This window comes from Triplophysa rosa, linkage group LG13 (genome assembly GCF_024868665.1).
Source record: "Triplophysa rosa linkage group LG13, Trosa_1v2, whole genome shotgun sequence".
Classification (NCBI taxonomy): Eukaryota; Metazoa; Chordata; class Actinopteri; order Cypriniformes; family Nemacheilidae; genus Triplophysa; species Triplophysa rosa.
In genome coordinates, this window is record NC_079902.1 from 2,853,063 (window position 1) to 2,862,561 (window position 9,499).

The following is a 9,499-nucleotide window of genomic DNA, read 5'->3' on the forward strand; positions in this document are numbered from 1 at the left end:
ACATTTAAAAACAGCAACCAGGCTGACCAAAGTGCTGAACAGTATGGACAATAATATAAACATAAATATATATATATGAAACCCTAAAACCATGACATTCAAACGCACAACTCATCACAATAAAACAAAACAGACAATGCATACAAGAGCAAAGTTCATAGTAAATCAAATGCCAAGTCGAAATAGTACGCCTTTAAAGAAGATTTAAAAGCGTGGACAGACTGTGCTGATCTGATATACGCATGCCATTCCAGAGCCGGGGGCCAGCAATAGCAAATGCTCTTTCCCCTCTTTGCTTAAGCCGTGCTCGCGGGGTGGATAGAAGACCCTGAGCCCCAGACCTCAGAGATCGTTTTGGAATATAGGGATGGAGAAGCTCGGACAAATAACTCGGTGCCAGGTTGTGTAGTGATTTAAAAACATAAAGTAAAATTTTAAACTCAATCCTAATGGATAGGCAGCTAATGCAGTGATCTTAAGATTGGAGTCACATGATCTGACTTTCGTTTCCTTGCAATAAATTTTGCAGCCACATTTTGCACCAATTGAAGGCGATGGATAGAAGATTTGGACACACCAAAGTAAAGGGAGTTACAATAATCCAGTCGGGATGTAATCAGTGCATGAACGGCAGTCTCAAGAGATTTAGTAGATAGAATGGGTTTAATCTTAGAAAGAAGATGCAATTGAAAAAAGCAAGAGCTGATCACTGCGTTTATTTGCCTGTCAAGGTTAAGGCTATGATCCCAAAAAACACCTAAGTTCTTGATGCATGGTAGAGAAAACGGAGCTAAGTAGTCCAGATCAATATTGTTGCCTCCACGATTTCCAGGCGGACCAAAGACTATAACCTCAGTTTTGGATTCATTTAAAAATAAAAATTTGGGGGAAAAACAAATTTTTACCTCATCCAAACAATCAAAAAGGGAGTTCCGTGTATCAGGATCATTGCGTTTTATGGGTAGATAAATTTGCGTATCATTCGCATAACAATGAAATGTTGCCATTTTTAATAATGTAAATAAATACAAGAGAAATAACGAGACTAATAAGTCAAATGTTTATTCAACATAAGTTGGGACAGTAAATAAGGGAATGCAGACATCTAATATTTGGGGTAGCAAAAAAATAACAAGTGGCTGTGTGCGACTAAGCCTCCTATGAACACAAGGACGATCAGTCCAAGGACTTGATTAAATCCAAATTGTTATTATTGTTTGTGGATGCCTGTTGTTTGGGAAACGCAGTCGTGACAGTTCTGGGAGGCAATTACAGAAATACTTTGACGACTTTGCTCAGGCATTTAAGAATGACAAGAACAAAATCCCAGATGCTGTGTAACAAGACCCTACTCTGGTTAGTCAAGTCACACCGTCTCATAGTGCAGTAACGTGACTGGAGACATTTTTATTCGGCAGATTTTATTCCATCTCCCATTATTCGCATTAACTTTTTTCACAAAATAGGTTTAATGCGAAACGGGAAAAGGGTTAATAATGAAAAACCCCTTTTCAAGTAAGTATAAATGTCATGAACGTGGGTGGTGAGGACACGGACAGAGGACCCAAGTGCAGACAGCGGGTAAGGGGTTAACAAGACAGACTTTAATTATAACTAAAAAATACAAAACAAATACCCACGTGGGGGAACATAACAAAACATAGCAACAAGGACAGGGACTAACTAGACTAGAAATAATAACAACACTTGACATAACCACAATAAACTAAACTAAATACAGAACAGTAACTCACCCACATGACACAAACACAACGCAACAGAACAGCGATAATACAAAACAAAAGACTTCCCACGAGGGGGCAAAACAAAAGCAAGAACAGCAAACAAACCAAACTAAAGAACACTAAAACAACTTACTAACAAAACCGGATCACAGACAGGACAAGGCAAGACGATGGCAAGAAGCTGCACATAACATACGTATATGCAACACACATTACACAGTACAATCCACGAGCACAGGACAAAGAAACAAGAGGGTATTTATAGGAAACACAAACGAGGGATAACGACATGGGGCAGGTGTGGGACATTAAACACTTAGGGAAGGACAACAAGGAAACGAGATGGCGGGAACAGAGACGAGACACTGGGAAAACACATGAGAGGTAAAAACATAAACATCTCATGGCCTTCCCACATAAAACCCAAGAACTCTGCCCCGATCCCACCACACGACTAGAATATCATAAACAAGACGGTGGGACTGTGACAATAAAAACTTTTTGGCAAATTAACGGTTATTATTTCGAAATTTGGCATTTCCTTCACTCGTTTCTGATGCAAAACATTAAAATGCACATAAAACTAATTGTCTAAAGACTTTTAAACCAAAAAAATTTCAAATCACAAAAAATAAAAAAACTTTTGTATACATTTAAATGTATTCATTTGGCAAACGCTTTTATCTAGTAAGTGGCATGTAAATGAGAAAGCATTGAACATTATGGCAGATGAATGATAACACCTAACATGAACAGCTCAGTATTGTTTCAATTTAAATTTCTAGTCAATTTATCACTAAGCATCAATCATTCGGCAAATATTAATTCTGTAAGCAATACTCTTTTCAGCTAAACATACTTTCCCGTCAATCTCTCATCTATTATTGATGGTCCGTGCTGGTGTGATTGAGTGAAGGCGGGGACTAATTTGCATATTTATGGTTCCGCATATACCGAAATAAAGCAAGAGTGTAGAGTTAAATTCAAGCTATTTTTAAGCCATGAAGAAATGATTACCACAGGAAAAAACCTTTCCATATGCTCTTTTGATGTTCAAAGATGAGTTTTAAGTGATACAATTATCCACTACAGGGGGTCTTTAAATGTAAATGCAACTTCATAACACCTCTTCAACCATCCACAAAATGAGTTGCAAAAGTAGTGTGGGACATTTTTTGCTTTGAAACAGACATTAGCTATTAACAATGTTATGCTCTGTGGTTCAAAAGTATGTTAGTAAGGAGGGAGACAAAAAGAGAGAGAGAACGCTGGAAGGGAGCTGATAAGCTCCATTCGTTTACTCCTGACTCCTCTGCATAACTCGCATACTTTAGACTGACCTGCTGCCAACGTAAAACTCTCCAAGTCACACAAAAATGTAGCTCAAAAACCTCTAAATCTGCCCGATTTATGAAGTTTACCTCGGTCTAAACAAGCTAACTGGTTAGACATACAGGCTGCACTCCATACCTCGTACATTTTTAGCAACTTGCAGAACAAAAAGGACAGATTTTAAAGAGTAGGATTCAACTTTTTTGACAAATGAGCATTCTGAAAATTTGCATGCTTTTCACAATATAAATACCACACAGCAGAATTAGTATGAGCAAATGGTAGCACGCTATTCCAAAACAGCCAATCAAACAGAAAAACATCAGTTTTCCATTTGAATTATGGATAATGCAGATAAACGTCATGTCAGTGTTCTTGTGCCATTCACAAATGCATCATGGGTAGTGTGTTGTTTCTTACATTCTCTTTCAGATGCTGTACTGATTTCTGCAGGGCGAGGATTCGGTGGAACAAAGGACTCTGCAGGACCGTCTTCAGGAGATTCAGTTTCTCCTCGGCAGGAACATCTGGTCCCTTTTCCTTCAGGCGAGCCTGTAACCTCTCCATCGCCTGAAGACAATGCTGGGTGTCTGCCACACGCAAACACAACTAAAATCACTGTAATGCTTCCAAACAAATGCTGTTCGTTGTTGGTTCACCTCAGAAATTACGATAGATTATCTGACAGCATTTTACACCACTCACATACTCTGGTATCACACTTCAAAAGGGAAAAATCATTTACTCACCTTTGAGTTGTTCCAAATCTGTATACATTTCTTTGTTCTGATGAACACAGAGAAAGATCTTTGGAAGAATGCTAATAACCAAACAGATTTTGCCCCCCATTGACAGCAATAGTAGGAAAAATGACAATGGTAGTCAAAAGTGCCCCAGAACTGTTTGCTGTCCCACATTCTTCAAAATGTCTTGTGTTCAACAGAACAAAAAAATATATTAAAAAAGTATTTTTTCCTACTATGGGAGTCAATGGGGGGGGGGGTAACAAAGACATTTATACAGATTTGGAACAACTCGAAGGTGAGTAAATGATGACAGAATTCTCATTTTTGGGTGAAGTATCCCTTTAATCAAATACTTTATAATAATATAATATATATTTATAATAAATCCCTTTAATAATATAATTAATCAAATTTTATTATACAAACTTATTTTTTTGACAAATCAACCTTTCTCATGAAACATTGTAGAAGCAAGCAGTGTGTGTGTGTGTTATAATGTGGGATTGAGTGTTTTCAGCTCTGGTTTGTCTAGCCATGCCTGGCTAACACCTGGCTGAGCTCCAGAATCCGGTGAGCGGGACTCAGTCGTTGCATTCCTGCTCAAGAGCTTTTTGTACCCTCCAGGATTGTCTGACTCAGTGTAGGTCATTTCCATACACACGGAGTGTGACTAAACCAATGTGTGTGAGAGTATTACAACGTTGTACCATTTCACAAAACCACTGACTGTAAACTGTCTCACAAGCAACAATTTTCAGTAACATCTTCCTTTCTATAGATTGCCTCGTGCTGTTTGTTATTTGGTTGTCCAAAAAGATTTTTGGCTGCAATTACAAATGTTACTGCAATAAAGAACAACATATCAAACTTAATAGCATCCGAATACAAATGCTTTTCTCAGGTCTAGCTTTACTTTTTACTTTCAAAGACACATGCAGAAAGACCATCATTGCCTTCACAGACGGCCTCCTGGTTTATTAAAAAAGACGAACACTCTTTTGTTCAGAACCAATTACCTACAACCCTGTACAGTCCAATTACAGAAGAAACAAAAGATATAAACTCACCCATTGTTTCAATCATATTTTCTGTCCTCTCTCTGTTGCTTCATAACCTGGGCCTCGCACCGTGCCTGAAATCAACAAATGGACCAATTTACTTAGCAGATTATTTTGAGCTTTTACAGTAGATGATTGGTACATCTCGTCACTACAAACTTTTTATGGAGAAGTTTGAAGAGTTTCGTTTTACAGTTAACTGTGAACACTCTTTATTGTGTGAAGGTTTATCAAAACTAGTTGATAGACCAATCAAAAGCAAAGATGTGTCTTCACACAGTGCAGATCAGTGCAAATTGCTTAAAACATTCAGTTTAGACGCAGAGTGTTAAACCACTAGTGTCAAATCTTAAAGACATCAGCCTCAGATGAGGTGACGGCAGGGTCGGATGAAGGCAGAAACATTGTCTGACCATCCCAGTGGTTCCTATGGCGATGGGGCACAGCAAAGGCCTGCATTTTAAGATACACTTGTAAGCCAATAAACACCATTGGCATGGCCATGTTTTATACAATAGGACAATAGCTGGTGTGGCCAACAGATTAGCCGGACAAATGGATTATATTGCCCGTGACTGGTAAATGATATGAAGTTGGGATGTCATGTCAGTATTTAAATACTTTGAATAGAACTGAACAGATGACAGCCCTGATGGCTTCGATGGAAGCAGAACCCAATTTTAATGATAAAAAGTAATATTATTTATACGCATATTATGTCGTGACCGACAATAATGTTTCTCTCCACACAAAACATGAGGCTCTGTCATGATCCTGCCACTAGACAAAGAAAGACATGACATGATGAGGCAGAATCATGACACTACACACAATAATATAATCTTAATACTATACTTTCAGTACAATATAACAAAAAAGAGCCAAACAAAAGCACGATTCAGAAACAGAATCATTGCAATGTAAAAATGTACAAACAAACAGTATCTGCATGAATAATAAAACATTGTGTGTGGACACAGCGGTCACCCTCAGCACATTTCAATATATTTAAAAAAAACAGTATTGCTTCAGAAAGCTACATTTTATCATCATGATAGTTTTACTTTTGGAACTTTTTTCTATACAGTTGAGAGGCATTAGCATGAAAGCATATCTGTGCACTGGACTCAATGGCCTCTACATGTATACATTAGACTTGCTGTTGGCTTTGTAATGCTCTTATGTCAGGATTAACATCTTCCCATGGCCACCCCCACCACACTGTTTTAATAAATACAACAGACAGCAAAACGTCTCTTTCTGAAACAGACAAATACTACATCCCGTGATACAGCTCTCGTCTCATACATTGACATTAGAGTTAACATGAACTAACCATGATCGACATGGTTAGTTAATACAAATACACTTATTCTTTGTTACTTTGTGTTGGTTCATTGTGCATCTCTACTCTTTTAATTTAGTAAGGACAGCAGTTGTTTTAGAAAGAGTATCATTTGGGTCATGTAACATAAAAAAGTATTGGCATATATTCTCACGAAACCATTAAAACATCTTGGCAGTCATTTTTCAAATAGCTATCCAACACAATTAAGTAACACAAAAAATCTTCAGAATAACGATAACTGTGTTCTTTACTTTGCACATAGAATAATTTTAACATGGGAATGAATTTGTTTCGTATTTTACTGAATATTCTACTAAAAATCATTACCATAATGTGCCCAGCTATGTTTGAGTGCATGATATGTTGTAATTTAAACAAACAAAAAAAATTAGATGTTCTCAAAAACAGAATATTCATGTACAATAAAAATGAAGAAATAATGAAAAGTGTCCAAGACTGATGCTCTCATCCTCCGTAACATATTTAAAGGACTGTTTACGCACAGAGATCTTCACATTCAATTCCCCGTGAACCGGAAGTTGCGATCATTTTTACTTCCATATTTTGATGCATTTCCAAGTGAAATAGAATTTCTAATGAGGAAAAATTGTGGGCGTGGCTTTCGTCTTTCTCTGCAATTTGATTGGATGTATAAAAACAGCCATTGTATTTTTAAATGTAACTGGCAGCAGACTGACAGTTGAAGGGGAGGAGTTAACGGATGCTCCGCCCAAGCCGTCAAACATACTGTACGTCATTTAAGATGGATAGTCATTACAGGAAGGAAGTGCATTTTCAGATTTTAACTAATGATTTTGAGGGCACACGAATGAAAAAAAAGAGAATGACCCACATTGATAAACTGCTTACAATAAACACTACAATATTTCATGAAAAAACAGGCATTATCATTTTTTATTTCACTGGGACTTTAAGCTTGACTTTTTTCTAGCAAAACATAACATTTTTAGACTGTTACAGTACTTTTCTCTGTGTAATTACAACGGAATAAAGTAATAAAAAATGAGAGGGTAAAGTAACATGGATGTAGCTGACGTGTTATCTGCTTAATAAATGAATCGTTCTCCCAAAGCAGCTGCCGGAAACGTGGATCTGACAAGCTGGTAAAGGGCAGAACTTCCAGCTAGTCACTTTCAGCTGATAAACTCACTGCGACTGAAATAACTCAGGAATGATACTGTGACTGAAAAAGACTGAGGCATAACATTTCTCTGAACTCTTCGCCAACCACCTAGGAATGAGTTTCTTTAACTATGGGCAGTTTTTCATCTCTAAACTTAGGAAATAAACTTCTTTAAAAAGCACTTTTAGACTCTTTTAGAAGTATATTAAGCTTGTTTAACAAAATCCATTTTCTGAGCATTTTTAAAAGAAACATAACTTCTGCCAACTTCACATTTTGTTTTTATTACATTCATGTTACATGTTGTGGAAATGACATTAAATATTTACAGTTAGCACTTAGCTTGTTGGTATCCTAAAATTTAAAATCATATTTGCACACTTTTTGCATAACTTTCATTACTGGTTGACTGGAAATATACAATAAAACTATTGGTGATGGGGCCTGTTTCCTGGCTCATGTCTCATATTTCACTTCCAGCATGCTCTTCAGTGACACTGCTGTCTCCCTGGTAACAAAGTACCCTAGCTCTGAGAACCCTTAATTTAATGTAATGACACCACAACTGAGGTACGTCATCTCTGTCTGAGTCTAAGCTACATATCTATACAAATGTCCAAATAATGACGAAGACATTGTATAAAGTTTTTAGTAGGCCTACGAAAAGCAGCTTTGTTTTAAGTCTCTTTGTTTTAATCAAATCAACCGCAGGGATAGACTAACGTGTCGTGTAGTTTAATAAACACACTTATGTTTAAATGTTCCTGTCAGTTCACTTTAAAGAGGCTCAGTAATGTTTTGGACACCACATTAGTCTTATGTTTATATAAATATTACTCTTGACTCACATGATCAGATACATGACTTAACTCGTGTCCCGTTACTCGCAGATCTGTTTATTGGCTGTATTATTCACAGACCTTCTGCCGGGAATACAATCCGCTTTTCCCGTCCAGCACTGAGGATCAACAGGCTGCAGCCATGAAGACCGACGGGAAGAGTTTACAAACGCAGATCAGAGGCAGAAAGTGTATTTAAACAACGACACACAAAGCGCCAGTGATGCGCGCCACCGCTCGCGTCGATCTAATAATGTCTGATTCCATCAAATGCGCGTTCGTTACAACGTATCAGATGAGAAGAGCATCAAAGAAATCTCACCAAATGAAAGAGTTTGACGGAGAATAACTTACAAGAGTTGCGGATCTCGCTGCGGGACTGTCCGGTGCTGTTGGGTTAAAGATGGGCGCTGTGTTTGAAACCGGAGCCGCCCCATCACACACACACACAAACGCACACGCGCACTCTCGAACGCGCGCGCCGCTCTGTGGCTGCCATGACAACTGACCCACTGAACACTCCGAACGCAGACGTTCAGAAATAAACTTAGAACGTTCCCCTAACGTTAGTGTTTGGTTCCCGTTATTTTTTTGGAACAAAAAGGAACCTTCTATTTACATTTTTGATCATAAAATGACGTTACCAGAACATTGTGTTTTTGTTGTTGAAGTAGTAGGACTGAAATGTTGAAGTATGCCGAAGAAGTGAAATTGCGATGTTATGCACAAAATATCTTGATAAAAAATGTCCCAGAACAACACATAAAATCAGCGGTCTCGAAGCCACGAGTGTATAATAGTTATTTCTTTTAATTTGAGAATTTAGTCGCAAAAATTTGGCTCCTGTTTTTTCATTGGCATTTCCAAAAAAACGTAAGATATTATGTTTTAATGTTACTTATTATTTAAAAAAAATACGTTTATGTTTTAAGATTATGTTTTTTTTCAGTAATATTTTGATAGAAATACTTAAAATGTACAGTGAAACAGTCCCATAATTACTTGTATCTCTTTGATAATATTTCATTTCGAACAACACATAAAATCAGCGGTCTCGAAGCCACGCGTGTATAATAGTTATTTCTTTTANTGAGCGCAGCATTTACTACCTCATTAGAAGATCCGAGCCCCCCTTGCAGATGCCGTCCCACTGAAATCATTTAACTTCCAGCATGCAGAGGGACCTGCATACATTCAGGCAGGAGGAGATGTAGCACAGGTCAATAGCTAGTTCATAGATAATTGTAATTACATTTTATTTTATTATTTTTATGGGTGTTGCTAAAA

The 9,499-nt window shown here is 37.4% G+C and overlaps 1 long non-coding RNA gene across 1 annotated transcript; it reads right to left on the bottom strand.

The window, feature by feature from the left end:
* Positions 1-3,502: 3,502 nt before the first annotated feature.
* On the bottom strand, positions 3,503-8,676 carry LOC130564039 (uncharacterized). Its single transcript, XR_008964185.1, has 3 exons — positions 8,567-8,676; positions 4,891-4,955; positions 3,503-3,667 (listed from the first exon to the last, which is right to left on the bottom strand). It is a non-coding gene; the product is annotated as an uncharacterized LOC130564039 (long non-coding RNA).
* Between the last annotated feature and the right edge of the window lie 823 nt (positions 8,677-9,499).